The sequence below is a fragment of the Aquarana catesbeiana genome, linkage group LG02 (genome assembly GCF_042186555.1).
Source record: "Aquarana catesbeiana isolate 2022-GZ linkage group LG02, ASM4218655v1, whole genome shotgun sequence".
Lineage (NCBI taxonomy): Eukaryota > Metazoa > Chordata > Amphibia > Anura > Ranidae > Aquarana > Aquarana catesbeiana.
In genome coordinates this window covers 699,594,916-699,610,286 of record NC_133325.1, presented here as the reverse complement: position 1 = coordinate 699,610,286, position 15,371 = coordinate 699,594,916, and the positions used below count along the sequence as shown (strand labels likewise).

At 43.9% G+C, this 15,371-nt stretch overlaps 1 protein-coding gene across 2 annotated transcripts in view; it reads right to left on the bottom strand.

Annotated features, from left to right (window-relative positions):
• Positions 1–15,371, bottom strand: part of PIGL (phosphatidylinositol glycan anchor biosynthesis class L) — a 247,191-nt gene that overhangs the window by 105,319 nt on the left and 126,501 nt on the right. The gene's annotated exons all lie outside the window — the stretch shown is intronic.

The following is a 15,371-nucleotide window of genomic DNA, read 5'->3' as shown; positions in this document are numbered from 1 at the left end:
GATAGGCTTAGGTGGTGAGTGGCTGTAGGTGGCCCGGAGGGGCGATGTTTATGGACTGGCCCACACGTTGCTGTTTCCCTCAAAGCGATGCCGGAACCAAGGGGGTCGAAATATATGGAACGAACCACACATTGTTGTATCCCTCGGAGCGGTGTTAAAAACCAAATGATGATGGTAACAAGTGGAGAAAAGGAAGGAATGGCCACATAGTGTGAATCCGTATACAAAAGTCGAATTTTATTAAAAAATATGATATACACTCACATGTAGATCCGTATAAAAACAGCGCTGTAGAAAAGTGGCGACAGTGGGGTCCTAACCGACGCGTTTCGTCTTCATAGACGTCGTTCCCCCCACTGCAGCCACCAAGGTATATATAGGGGGTACATCTAAGTTCATGGGAATCAGCTCCACAGATGCAAAAACGTGCAATCTGCACTTTTGAAGGCCAAGTTTATTGATAAAGATTATGACCCCCATCTTGTGGACCGTGAGCTCCGACATGCTCTTGAGACTAATAGGGAATCACTACTTGAAGAAAGGCCCAAAAAAGAACAAAGCGACACCTTCAGGTGGTCCCTATTGACGTCCTTTTCCAATCAACATAGGCACATTAAGGCCATTCTTTCTAAACATTGGGACATTCTCAAGAATGACCGAGTTTTGGGCACAGTTTTGCCCGATAGGGCGAAAGTTATCTTCAAGGGAGCCCCCCACTTTACAAAGAAAAATTGCTCCGAACATCATTAATCCCCCATACGCCAACCACTTTTCCATGAGATGGAAGGATTCTACTCATGTAAAAAATGCATTGTGTGCCAACACCATTCTGGCATTGGAAGAAAAACTGTGTAGTTTGCATCATTGGTCACCCATAAAAGATATTCGATTAAACAGTTTTGCACTTGCACCACCAGTCACATTGTATACTTAATTACATGCCATTGTGGGAAACAATATGTGGGCCGCACCATCCGCTCTTTTGCTATAAGAGTAGCGGAACACATCGCTCTTATTAAGAGCGGGGACACTAAACACACCGTCCCCCGACACTACAAGCTACACCACAATCGTGTTATTGAGGGGACACGATTTGTGGTGATAGACAGATATGTTCCCCCCTGGATTCATGAGCTCCGTACACTTTTCCCATTAGGTATCAATGTCGAAGTAGACGTCAACGCTTTTATTAATAAAGCTTGATGCTTCTTCTATTTAAGTTTCGTTTCTCTCTCCTTTTCACTTTTCTAATGGCCATATTTTTATATGTATTTACTTCTTTAAGGCCATAATTTATTTTTTAACGCCACAATTTACATGTATGGACTTATTGCATATATAAATGCACTGTATTCATTGTATATGTGCATTTGGCAAATATGTTATATATATCACCATGGGAGTCCACTCCACGATTGCGTATTCATATACGATTTTAGATGAGTATTATTGTACTCTCCCTTTTTTACTTTTATCCCCTTTTCACATTTTTGTTTCAACATTTTATTCCACTCTATTTAGCACTAACTATTGCATGTCACATTCTTGTGGCAATATACATGTTTATATATTTTTTCTGTTTTTGGGCGCGTTTTCGTGTTTTTTATTTATTGTCATATGTTTGATGCTCCTATTGCGCTCAATCTAAACACTTTTCACGATTATGCACCAATCCACCTCTGCATACACATTCGAATTTTGTCACTTTTTATTTTTTCTTTTTTGGGGCCACTCCATGCACTTCCAAGCTACTGTTTGCATTTCCGGGTCGTGTGTATGACGTTGCTGGGCGGTGATGTCTTTGACTTCCCAGCATTTGCCCGTCCCTACGTACGGATCACATCCTCCCCACCACGCATGTGCATGACACGTCACGTTGTGCCACTGGGCGTTGATGTTATTAAGGTCCCGCCCCCTCACCGGCGTCATTAAGACGTTTCACTCTTCCTTTTCACTACGCATGCGCACAACGCGCATGCGCTGTATCTGTCATCACACTTGGATGCGCGCGCATACTGCCGCGCTGTGCTTAGGTTTATCACGAACGGCTTTGAATCCTTTCACTTGCCACTTCATCCATTTACACACTGCACGCTTCAGTTAGCCATGAGTTTAATTATGATAATTATCAGGTTTGACTCTTTGGGCTTGTCATGTTATACTTCTATCTCCTTACTTCCGGTGCCCACATTGTAACCAATGTGAGGCGTGGAATGCACGCCGGGCGGCCATCTTGCCTGGATACCGGAAGTGACGTTTTTGCATCCGTGGAGCTGATTCCCATGAACTTAGATGTACCCCCTATATATACCTTGGTGGCTGCAGTGGGGGGAACCCCCCAGACGACGTATATGAAGACGAAACGCGTCGGGTAGGACCCCACTGTCGCTACTTTTCTACAGCGCTGTTTTTATACGGATCTACATGTGAGTGTATATCATATTTTTTAATAAAATTCGACTTTTGTATACGGATTCACACTATGTGGCCATTCCTTGCTTTTCTCCACCTGTTACCATCATCATTAGGTTTTTAACACCACTCCGAGGGATACAACGTGTGGTTCGTTCCATATATTTCGACCCCCTTGGTTTCGGCATCGCTTTGAGGGACACAGCAACGTGTGGGCCATTCCATAAACATCGCCCCTCCGGGCCTACTACCTTGAGCCCCTAACCTGGTTAAAGGAGGAGCAAGGACCTTTGGAAACACACGAGGTGCAGCAGCTAGACCGAAGGCAGAGCTACAAACTGGAAAAAAAGATTTTCTACCTTGAAGCGTAGAAATTTCTGGTGAGCGGGGAAAATCCGCACATGGAGAAAATCATCCTTGATGTCGATTGATGCCAGAAGGTCAGGTACAGAGGATATAGCAGCGTCAACTGCTGGAAATCCCCATTTCTTATAGAACTTTTCCTCCATAGGATGAAGTATTGAAAAACTTTTTTGGAGGAAAAAACTGTTTATCTGGGTCCTCCCACTCAGAATACATAAGCTTTTTCAGCCATGAATGGATAGGAAAAGCATGAACAGATTGAGGAGGCTTTAATGAACCCAAACCAGAAGTGGGCTTATCGATTGCGCTTATTGGCAGTAAAAAGGGGGAGCGGACTAATTCAGTGAGAGACTGTACCAACCACCTTTCCTGCGAACCTGATCCTTTCGCATTAGGTTCTTCAGACATCAGCCTCTTCCTGGTCCTTTGAGAAAAATTTGACATCTCTCGCCCCTTGTTCCTCATCATGGGGGTCCTGAGCAATGGAGGGGACCTGTTATGCTTAGTCCCACTCTGGGATGCGATTAAAGCATTCATTTTTTTGTTCCAAAGTTAGAATGGTTGAAGAAAAAACCTCCTTAGTCATATATACAGGGGCTATAATGCTAAAAGCAGCTGCAACCCTTGCCCATCCTGATGGCTTATTCTGACCAGCCATATTACTCTCAGGGTAGGATGCCATCTTTTTTGAGATGGGTCTGTGAAGGAATGTGATGTAGATAATAATAATCTGAAAATGTCTATTTTCTTATGTGTATACATATTTTTCTCCTTACTCATTATATAAGTATACAGGTTTGCTCTGTTCCTATATTTTCTCAAAATGGCGGGTACCCCCTACATCCCACACATCAGAAGAACGCGGAACTGAAGATAAAACCAAGGACAGTCAAACCTCGTTATGAAGATTCTCCATCTTCTTTCCTATCTTAACCAATGAGATGTACCTATTAGACTAACATAGCAATGACGTATTTTTGTGCATAAAACATTAGCACCGCCTTGAATAAATTAGAAGTGTAAAAAGTAACGGTGCTGAGCGTGTCTCAGAGTGTTTACTTTTATATGCATGCATAGCCACACTTTCCAATTAGAGACAGCAGCAGATAACCTTGGGCTCGATTGCAGCTCTTAATCATTTCCATAACAGGTCTAGGCTCCCTAGTGACCATAGTCCTTCTAGAGCCCTTTTTTGAGGTGATTTTGATTTTAACCTTCCTTCCGACCATAGCCCGATGCACAAAGCAGAGGTACTACCAGAAGGAATGCATGCATTGCTTGGGCAACAGTCCAGCTCTGCTGCTGCTATTAATGCTCAGCCTGATGCAGTAGTAAATGTGTCAAAGGAATGCCTGTGTCACCAAACCTCATATATACCTTCGCTTGTGTCCCGCCGCAGCTTGAAACAGCAAAAATGGTGCCTTTAAAACACACATTCCCCGCGCTGGGCGTTGGGAAACGCCAACGCTGCGCTAAGCCCCTCCCCTGTCGCTCTGGCCCTTCCTCTCTGCTTTCAAAAGAAAGCTTTTCCCGCGTGAGTGCAGGCTCCGATCCTATGGGATCAACAGAGAGAAATGGCGGAGGGGGGGCCTGGAAGCCGCCGAGTGGTGTGCCATTTGTGCTTTTTTTCTTTTTTTGAGCGCTCTTTCCCTGAAGGAAAAACAGCACAGTGGGGCATCTGGTGGGGAGGCAAAACCCACCAGACTTACCGGAGGTAAAACCCCCCCCAGACTTACCAGAGGTCTGCTGCCGGCCAGAAGAAGAGAAAACTGCTGTTTCCTGGACACATCGTGGGCTCTCTGAGAAGCATGGGATGTAAGTGCTCTATACAGCCCCCAGTGGTGACACATAGGCATGACAACATTTACTAATTAAAGGAGACATTCATAAGAAAATTTTGAAAATTTCTTAGAAAAACTCCACTTACCTTTCCCGCCTAAACCAACAGACCTAATCTTCACCCTTCACGGTGGGTTCCGTTAAGGAAACCCACAATCCTTGACCTGTAATAGCACCACCGCCAGTAAAACTTTATGGCCTTAATACCAAAAAGTACTGGATCCCGGGTCCAGCTCTCTAAAAAGAGAAGCGTTACAGGCAAGACCTCGTTTGTTCGGATATGGGGCCCAGGTACCATTAAATTTGGCCAAAGACACTTTAAATGGATCCAGCTGCATGGCTAGCCCCAGCAAGGATTGCTCCAGTGGAGCTCAGCACAACACATCTTTACTTGTGACCAACACCTTAGACACTGGCGAAAAAACTGAGGTACTCCCACCAGTGGGAGGGGTTATATAGGGAGTGCACTTTTTAATTTAGGGCGTGCCAGTGTCCATCACCTGAAAGTGGCCTATAACCCACATAGTAACTACTATGGCTCTGTGTCCCGTGATGTACGATAAGAAACATGTGCTGTTATATCTAAAATTACTATGGTATTCAAGGTATTATGATGGTATGTTATAGACACTTTCTAATATAGCTATTTAGGCACCATAACTGCTTCTGCTTAGCATTAGAAATTATATTTCTTACCTTTTATACAAGGTTAAAAAGTTCTGTGATGTGACCATGCATCTCTTGGGGGCAGGGTTACAGGACACTGTGTAGACACACAATGTGCTTGTATTCCATATTCTGTTCAGCCTGAGGTAGGGTGCAGGCTGCGCTTGAGCAGGGGCGTGTTCAAGAGACAGGCTGTAAATGGGAGGGTGTGTGTGTCAGAGGCAGGCTATGGTTGGTCAGGGGGCTTAATGGTTGAACAAACTACCATACTCATTACAGTCATGGTGTCCTGTACCTCTGCATGGCCAGCCAAAGGATGAAAACAGACTACTCAAGAACAGATGAGCTTCTGTTCTTTATGTGGTCAGTTTAGAACAAGAAAGAAAGGTGGACTCTCATCACGCACATTTCTGACTCACGTCATACACACTTTCCCATCCCCTTGCCCTTTCTTTTTCCCCCTTCTCTATTTATTTTCCCAGTCCTGACCTGACTCTTCTTTTTGTTCCTTTTCCTCTGCATCTCTTCCTGTGTTTTATGACTACGCGGGAGGCATCTCAACCAGTTGGTTTTGGGGCCTCTAGATGTTATGTTCTCAGATGTGATTGTTCCTGTATAAATATCTAAGTCCACTGATCCTGCATTTGACTGATACTGATTTTTATTATTAAGCTCTTTTGTGTTCTGGTTGGTCATTATCTGAACAACTGAACAAAATGTTCCATGGCTATGCTGTGTATTATTTAAGTCTGCTACCTAAATTGGTTGCTCCTGGATCCCTCCAGGATTTACTAAAAATGGAGGGTACAATATCTGGTGCAGCTCTGCATAGAAACCAATCAGCTTTCAGTTTTTTCTTTTTTTTAATCAAAGCTTAATTGAACAAGCTGAAGTTAGAAGCTGATTGGCTGCACCAGATTTTGCACTCTCCAGTTTTTGTAAATTAACCCCAAAGATTTATAAAAATACACATTATGAACATAAACAGAAAAAATAAATAAATATTTAGGCTAACATACACTTTTTTTTCTAGAATTTGGAGAGGGGGTGAGGGTAAATTAGCTTGCAATGATCCAAACTTTCACAAGGGCACACTAAGCTAAACAGCTAAAGAAGTATTAATATTTTGCGGAATAAATGCTGAGGACAATTGAGCATAGGGGTGTTTCACCCAAAAAAAAAATGTATATGTAATAAGGCTTTCTTCCAACTGATTCAAAAACATCATTACTGATCCGACATTGCTCCTAACCATTTGTTTCCTATATAATATTAGGCTATATCTGTACCAAACTCCAGCAGTTCTGGATGTACAGCTGTCACCAGGGCCAGATAATGAATTATTATATGCATGGTTCCTATTCAAGATAAGGTGTAAAGCCCTTATTGTTTGGATCTGGAAGACATCCAGATATCTTATGTTTAAGAAGGATCTGCTGTATTTCTTACTGATTTTATGGAGGGCTTTTGGGTTCCTTTTGGCCCACCTCACCATGGCGGATCTTGTTATTCCTTCATATTAGTACATAGGCGCTATTTTACAAAAGCCATGCTGTCTATACACTGTCCTGATTATAGGCTTCTATCCTGAAACAGCATGCTTTATCACTTTGCATCTTTGAGCACACAGTGTGGGCCTATTTTCTTTACAGGCATTTGTATAGCGCCAACAATTTACATATTATACAGTCACATCTGTCCCTGTCCCAAGGGAGCTTACAACTTAAGATCTCTACCTCAAATGCGAATAGGAATTATTTTGATGGTTCTCCGCACCATCCTAAGGCCCCTTTCACACAACAAGCCTGCTTGGATCCGCTTGTCCGTTTTCCAGGCGGATCCGAGCGGGCCATCCATTGACTCCTATGGGGAGATGGATGTCAGCAGGGATGTGTCCGCTGACACCTGTCTGCCATCCGATCTGCTAAAAACATACATATGGCTATACGTTCGCCATCCATCTTGGCGGATTGGATGAGATCCTATAAAAAATGGACATGCTGTCCATTTTCGTCTGATCTCTCCATAGGAATCAGCGGCGCTCTAACAGGCCCCTCCCTGTTCAGTGAGCAGAGACGGACATGTCATCCGCTGACTCAGTGGAGATCAACTGAGCAATCTCCCGCTGAACTGGGGGACTCCGCTAAACAGATCCGTCCCATGTGAATGAGGCCTAAGCAAATGTATTTTTTTTTATTTATATATGTGAAGGAATTGAGATATGCAGATACATTCAGTTTTAGGATTGCACTAACTGGGATTTTTTGGTTCTTTTGACTCATCCCATCATGATTTGTCTTGTAGCTCCCTGATCTAAGTGATAGATGTGACAAATCATATTACAGTATTTGAGAGGACTATGTAAAATTGCTCCCTATATAACCAGATGATTATATTCATTTTGAGGCAGTACATAGTAACAAATCTTTTGATGAAACCAACAGCTTGAGGTCAACAACACTGGACTGGGAACGTCAGTAAGTAGGTAAACATATAGAAAACAAACACCTGGCACCAGGAATAATAGGTACAACTGCTCATGAAATAGGTCTCTTTCAGATGGGCTGTCGAGGGGTGGTAAAAATGGCCAGCCGCCCACCCAGACTATAAAATAACAGCCAGACAGGGCTAGACATATGCTGCGGCTGCAATTCTTTATTTTGAGGCTCTAGCATTTTTTGTGGCACCGCTTGTAAAACTCGCCCACTGTGGTTCAATGGTGCTACAACGCATGCGATTGCAGCAAGGTAGTGTGGCATTATAGGGTTAAAATAACCTCTGAAAAGCACTCTGACTGGAAGGAGAAGGCATAAGATGGGTACAACGGGTATTTCTGCAGATCTCAACCTGGAGTGAAGAACAAGTGCATGGCTCCTGGAATTTGCGGGCGCTGACACAGGAAGAACTTAGCCAAGTGACTGTCAGGAGAGCATCGGGATGTCTTTTAGGCAACATTCTTCTCATTGAATTGAGCCTCCCTGCTGTACCAATCAGCTCCTCAGACCCTCTCCTTCCAGTTCTTGCAGCACTCCACAAGGACATCTGTCAGTGTGCCTATCTGAGACTGTCCACTTCTTCAGTCAGGCATGGTGACTGTGGAGGCATCAAGAGCAAGGTTAGGACAGCCAAAGGGCCAGATGTGACCTTGGGGCCACAATTTGCCCAATTCAATGCAAACTCCTGTATGTAAAGTATGGGGGTGCTCTTACAAGACTGCAGACAATAAGGGTAACTACTATTCCGCTGCAAATGTAACAGAGCAAGAAGAGCCGTTAATGGAAAAGCTGTTTTAGGGACCTGAGAATGTAGCTCAATGTGTGAATCTACCATTTATCTGATTGTAAAATACCTCATTAGCAAAAGTACACAGGGAATTGCTCAGTGTCCTGATCGGTACACTTCACCTGGAAAAAATCCAATTGCAAAGTAAATGAGCTGCAAGACTCAAAAAAGCATTATAAAACAATACTAAAATTACAAATGAACTTCATGTACTTCACTGAAAACAAAAAAGTATAAAGGAACTTAGAGACAATAATAACTAACAGAGAAACTATCATACATTTCTAGCATGTATACATTATAAGTTTATATTGTAATGTTTATTGTCATGTTAGAGTTTGCAGTGGCTTATCAATCGCTTTGGTCTTTACTCTGGAGTACGTATAAACTGGGAAAAGTCTCTAGTCTTTCCTCTTACATAGGGATTCCTCCCTGTTGTCCCTTTGGCCCCTGTAAGAACAGTCTCTAAATTAAAATATTTAGGTGTGGTGGTTCTAAATTTTTTTTGCCAAACTCCTATCAAAGTTCCGCAATAATTTTTTTACCACGTGGATGGAATTGTCTTTGTGTTCCTCTGGGCTAGGGGACCGCCCAGACTATCACAATCAACCAAGGCCGGGCTACCACTAGGCAAACTAGGCAGCCACCTAGGGAGTACTGCTGCCTAGGGCACAGCCACTGGCTTACCTACTCTCTGCTGGGAGGAGAGGGCGCCTGGAGCTTGTCAATGCTCCTCGTCCTCTACCCGGCTGTCTAGCACCAGAAATGTCTGTGGCGGCGCAGAAGCGGGCAGCAATCAGCAGCACCGTTGGGGAGGTGCGGGTGGCCGGGCATCCATTGTACATGGCAGTGATCAGCGAGGGGCCAGCCGAGGGCAGATAAGCCTGAGAGCCCGGGAGAAGAGCTCTACCGTGGCACTGCCTCCTCCTTGACCTCGCCCCCCTGACCCCCCCAGGAGGCAAGAAGCAGCGTGTGCAGCGTACCCCGCGCTTCCACAGCAAGGACTGCTCCAACTTCCTCTCCGTGTTCTAATGTTCAGCCCAGAGCCAGAGGACAGGCTCACTGGGGAGAGTGGCATTATGGTATAGAAGGTACCATCTGTCATCATACACAAACCTGGCCTGCAGCTCTGCAGACAGAGACTGGGACAGAAGAGGGACTGCAGGAACAGGGCTAAGGGTCTCTCTCATCTTCCCCCCTCTCTAAGACCATCCCTTCGCTCTCAGCCCCCCTCTCTAAGCCCCCCTCCCTTCTCTCTCAGACCCCCTCTCTCTAAGCCCCCTCACTTCTCTCTAAGCCCCCCTCCCTTCTCTCAGCCCCCCTCTCTATAAGCCCCCTCCCTCCTCTCTCAGCCCCACTCTCTCTAAGCCCCCTCCCTCCTCTCTCAGCCCCCCTCTCTCTAAGTCCCCTCCCTTCTCTCTCAGCCCCCCTCTCTTCTCTCTAAGCCCCCTCCCTTCTCTCTCAGCCCTCTTTTGTCTCTCAGCACCCTCCCTTCTCTCTTACCCCCCCTCAGCCCTCCCTATTGTCTCAGCCCCCCTCTCTAAGCCCACTCTCTCAACCCCCTTTCTCTCTCAGCCTCCCTCTATCAACCCCCCTCCCTCCCCCTCTCTCACCCCTCCCCCTCTCTCAAACCTCCTCTCTCTCAGCCCCCCTCCCTCTCTCAGCCCTCTCTTTCTCAGCCTTCCCTCTTCCCTCCCCCAAATTAGCTGGTCTTGCCTAGGGTGAAAAATAGGCTATCACCGGCCCTGGTCAGGTAGGTTATTGTATGTGTCAGGTAGGTCAGTGTAATGGTCAGGTAGGTCACATGTGTTACAAGGACGTGGCAAAGGGGGTGGAGTCAAGGGTGGAGCCAATGTGGGGGTGGCAAAATTAGGTTTCACCTAGGGCATCAAAAAACCTTGCACCAGTCCTGCAATCAACCTTATATTTACCATTAACTGCAGTGGTCTGACATTGCGTAACCTCTTGATGTACTGCTGGGGAGCAGTCTTAGTTACAATGTGCTGGTGGTTCTCCCAGCCTAGGGATAATGTGGCAGTGATCCTCGAGGCGCTATACTGGGCTCCTATGCGGAGCTCAGCAACCTTGTGTATAGGGGTCCGCTATCTAACCCGGCTATCACTACCCCTTACTCCCCCTATACTCCGCTCTGGGGTAATCCTACACTTTCTCACCTGTTCACTGTGCTAGATCCTGCCATCTGGGCTCAATATGGCATAAATATACAGTGACATATAATGCCCTGGTTTGTTCTTCTATCCTTTGACGAGCTTATATGTATGTACAACCTGCCTAAACGGATGTTCTTTTGTTTTTTGCAATTGCCTCACGTGATTGCAGCTCAAATTCTATCCTCCCCTGTTATAACAATTGATCCCCTAGAAAGTTTGTTAATAAAGGAAGACTTGCCTAAAACATTGTCTTCCATCTACTCCTTACTATCCCCTCTGACCACTCCTAGAATGGAGTCCCTCTATACTAAATGGCACGTGGACATTTCGTCACTGTCAGAAGATGACTGGGAGAACTGCCTTCTGCAATATGTCCCTACCATAATTTCTGCCAAAGACCGCTTTATACGATTAAAAAGTATCCATAGAGTGTACTATACTCGTCAGTGACTGGCTGCAATTTATTATGACAGAACAGCGGCCTGCCCTCGTTGCGATATGGCCGAGGGCACGTTTGTCCACATGTTCTGGTCTTGTTCAAAGTTATAGCCCTTTTGGGTTGGGATATTGGACACTATGAACGCAGTTATTAACCTGTCTGTTACTTTGGACCCGTTGATACTGTTGCTAGGACTCCCTGATTCACAGGCGTCTAAATACCAAGTTGTTTGTTTTCTTCTTAACTTGTTATGCTAGAAGGGAAATATTGTTACAATGGAAACTGCCGACCCCATCTCTGGTTTCTGCCTGGAAAGCAGCACTCTTCCCCTATATTAGCTTACGTATATAAACTTAAATTGTCCAGCAAAATTTGAAAAAATTTGGGTGGAGGCACAGGGTCTCGCTGTTTAAGGCCGTGATACCTCCAGTTGTACATTTGGGGATTTATGTGGTACCTGAGTACTATATTTTTCTTGTGCTGTCACATCTTCTCTCACGCCCTTACCCCTTTCCCCCTCTCTGCCCCCCCCTTTCTTTTCTTTTTTTTCTCTTACGCTACCTTTTTGGCCCCCTTTTTGGGTCTTTCCTCTTTAGGCTAGGCACCGACCACATGGCTGTATCAAGCTCTTGTTTGCCACGCTTACTCAGGTGTATCTTAAGTAAAGCACAACACTTTCTTAAATTGACAACTGTATGACTCTTAAGGTTATTCATATATGCTGTATGCTTTGATGTATACTGACGATTGACTAAGCTTATTTGTACCTCTGTTTGTATGTACCACTGCACATATTCAATAAATGCGATTGTTAAAAAAAAAGTTTGGAGTGGCATTCTCAGCTCCAAAAAGGTATTCTGCATAAAAAAAAAGACGACATTGTATTTACTGACTATCATAAATTTTAAAGTGATTCTCAAGGTTCCACATTTTTTCTTCATAAAATAATAAACATGTTATACTTACCTGCTCTGTGCAATGGTTTTTCCACAGAGCAGCCCTGATCCTCTTTTTCTGGGGTCTTCCGCCGGCGCTCCTGATGCCTCCTGTTTGGCAGGTGCTCTCATAGAAAAATGCTTTCTATGAGGGCACTTGTGCGGGCTTGATCCTGAGCCACCCTGTCTGTGTCTATAGACAGTGTGACTTGGTCCCACCCCTAATCACAGAATTTGATTAACAGCAGCGGGAGCCAATGGCGGCTGCTGCTGCTATCAATCTGCCCAGTGAGAAAGGAGAGAGCTGAGAGAACCGCTGTTTTCGGGCACAGCGCTAGATCAAGAATGGTCTCAGGTAAGTACAGGGTGGGGCTGGGGGGATCCTCTGGAACAGAAGGTTTTTTACCCTAATGCATAGAAAGCCTTAAGATTTTTTTTACCTTAACCCTTTACAACCACTTTTGTGGTTTCTCTAGGCTGGCCCCATAACCACAGTGGCAGTCAAGAGCCAGTTGGTCAGGCTTCATGAGAGTCTTCCACTGGCTGTCTAATGAATGTCAGGTAAGCAAAAGTCCTGACTTTAAAACACTCAGATGCGGATCCTGGTGATTAGTCCATATTTCAGCATTGCCACAATCATATTTACTATGTTGTACCATTTTTTTTTTATTATTTTATATAAATAGAACCAATGCTGCCGTCCAGGCTACAGTCAGTAAAAATAAAATAAAAAGGTCCATGGCAAATGAAAATCAAAACAGTGAATACTTTTGGCTATGAGATAATTATGAAGAACTAAACCTCATAATATTAGTGTGTCTAAGGTTTAAATTCAGTTTGGATGGACTGGCCAGACAGTACATGGGGGAATGGGGCACTTCTGCTTGCCCAATTAAGTTAAGAAACCACTCAAGGTTTTCCATATGGAGCAATAATGGCCATTTCTGAATGTGTGCAAGCACTAATGCTTGTCCAGTTGCCAAAGCCCAAAAGTTATTCTATCTCTGTTTTTACTGTGCTGTTTATAAGACCTTTTAGTGCTTTTTGCATTTTGCAGATTTGCACTACACAACGTATTCCATAGGAAACCATGTTGCATGGACTGTAGTGCAAATCTGCAAAATGCAAAAAGCACTAAAAATGCATAGGTGTGAATCAGGCCTAAGGCAGGGTATGGGAGGTTTTTGTAATACAGCAAAGCCGGCATTATACCATCTTGCTGCATACTCATGAAGGGTACGATAGCAAAAACTACAAGTCAGTGCATAACAGGACATATCCCAGAAAGGAAGTCATAGGTCTGGAGAACCACAGCCTGTAGTGTCACTACCACATCTCAAGATATAGACAGCATGCTGTTTCTACCGTCAAGAATAAAGAATCCAGAGGGGAAGGAGCCAATCTGTGGGGAGGAGAAGCCACTGTCTGCATTGCCTGTTCACTCTGAGTCAAATAAGAACAGTCTATGTATGGCACACAGCACAAGATGGCCTGTTTACTGGCATACAAATAAAGCACAGAAAAACACAAAAATGTAAAATACAAAACACCCCAGTGTACTATATAACCTCACCATACCCCTACTCTTTCTCTGCTGTGGAGAGACTAATCAAAGCCACATTTTTAAGAGACTAAGCTGAAGGGCCACGCTATAGGACACATTCTGGGGACATTTTCAGCTTGGGGTGTGGGGTGGACAGGGGGGCACTATCTGTTGTCTACCTTTTACGTTGTCAATGGAATTCTGCTCATCGTCACACTTTCTCCTGTCCCTAGAAAGGACACTGTCCCCAGAAAGGGCACTGGCATGTCTGCAACCCTCCTACGCCAAATTATGGGGGACGGATGGGTAAATGGTACTGGACAAAGCTGGCAACCTAGTACGAAATGCAACATATTTCTTTTCATTTACTATATTTACTCATCCTGTTCAACGAATGGGCACAGGTTTGCTAGATGTCGTAAATTCCCGGTAATTTAGAGACACTGTATGTATTTAATCTTTATTTTGATAATATTAATATGTTGAACATTAAATGAGCAGGTTCGCTCACATGTAAGACGTCACAGGCGTTTTCCGTAGCACAATAAGGTAATATAACCACATGTAATTCATTAATTATATGAAAACTGCGTATGCTTCGTCCTGAGCAGCCTACTTAGGATGTTCAGAGACAGAAGTACAGGATGTACACTATGGGTAAATTATTAATGATTCTCAGAAACAAATCCAACTTCATTTTATATGAAACAAAATGTCCTGATTGAAAAATGTTCCAAAACAAGGATTTCCCTTGAAGTCACAATTAATAATGAAGACAAACACTGTCTGAAAGGGCAAGTTCGTTAATTTTTCATGGATGGAGGTCCAAAATAATGATCATAGCAGATCCCAAAATTTACAGGGGGTACAAATCAAGTTCAAGGTCTATATAGAGTAAATATTTATTTACTGCAATTCTGATGAAAAAAATCATTAACAAGGTAACTCTGCTGCAATAACCGTATAAAAGCAAACTTTATTTATAAGTACCAATTGCTGAACAGCTGCATTAAACGCAAATCTTAAAATGCGCTGGAAACACATTTAATATTCATGCCAGATGCAATCTATTTTTCCCCAAACACACCTGCTCCTTTAAATTGATTTTGCCTGCCTCCTGTTTTTTCACAAATCCTAAAAAAGCTATCTTACAAATTTCCTTTAAAAATGTTCCACATGATAATGCTGAGTGTGGTCCTGTCATTTATCCCCCACATTCATGCTGATGAGTAAACCTGTATTTTTGTATTCAAAGCTGAACCATTCCATCACTGTCCCTCTTCTTCTATCATCTCTCCATTCCTTTACTGCAGGGATATGCAATTTGCGGACCTCCAGCTGTTGCAGAACTACAAGTCCCATGAGGCAGAGGCATGATGGGACTTGCAGTTTTGAAACAGCTGGAGGTCCACTAATTGCATATCCATGCTTAACTGCATAACAATTTATTCAAGTTCAAAAGTCTCCTGCCCACTCTTGAAGTATCCGGTTTTCCCAATACCCATCCAGTTAAAAACACAATGATGGGAATAACATCTACACATAGAGGCTGATTTACTAAAGCTGGAAAATGCTAAATATGGTGCACCTGTGCATGGTAGCAAGTCAGCTTCAAATTTCAGCTTGTTTAATTAAGCTTTGACCAATTAACGTGAAAGTTGATTGGTTTCTATGCAGAGCTGCACCAGATTTTGCACTCTCAATCAACTCAACTCAATCAA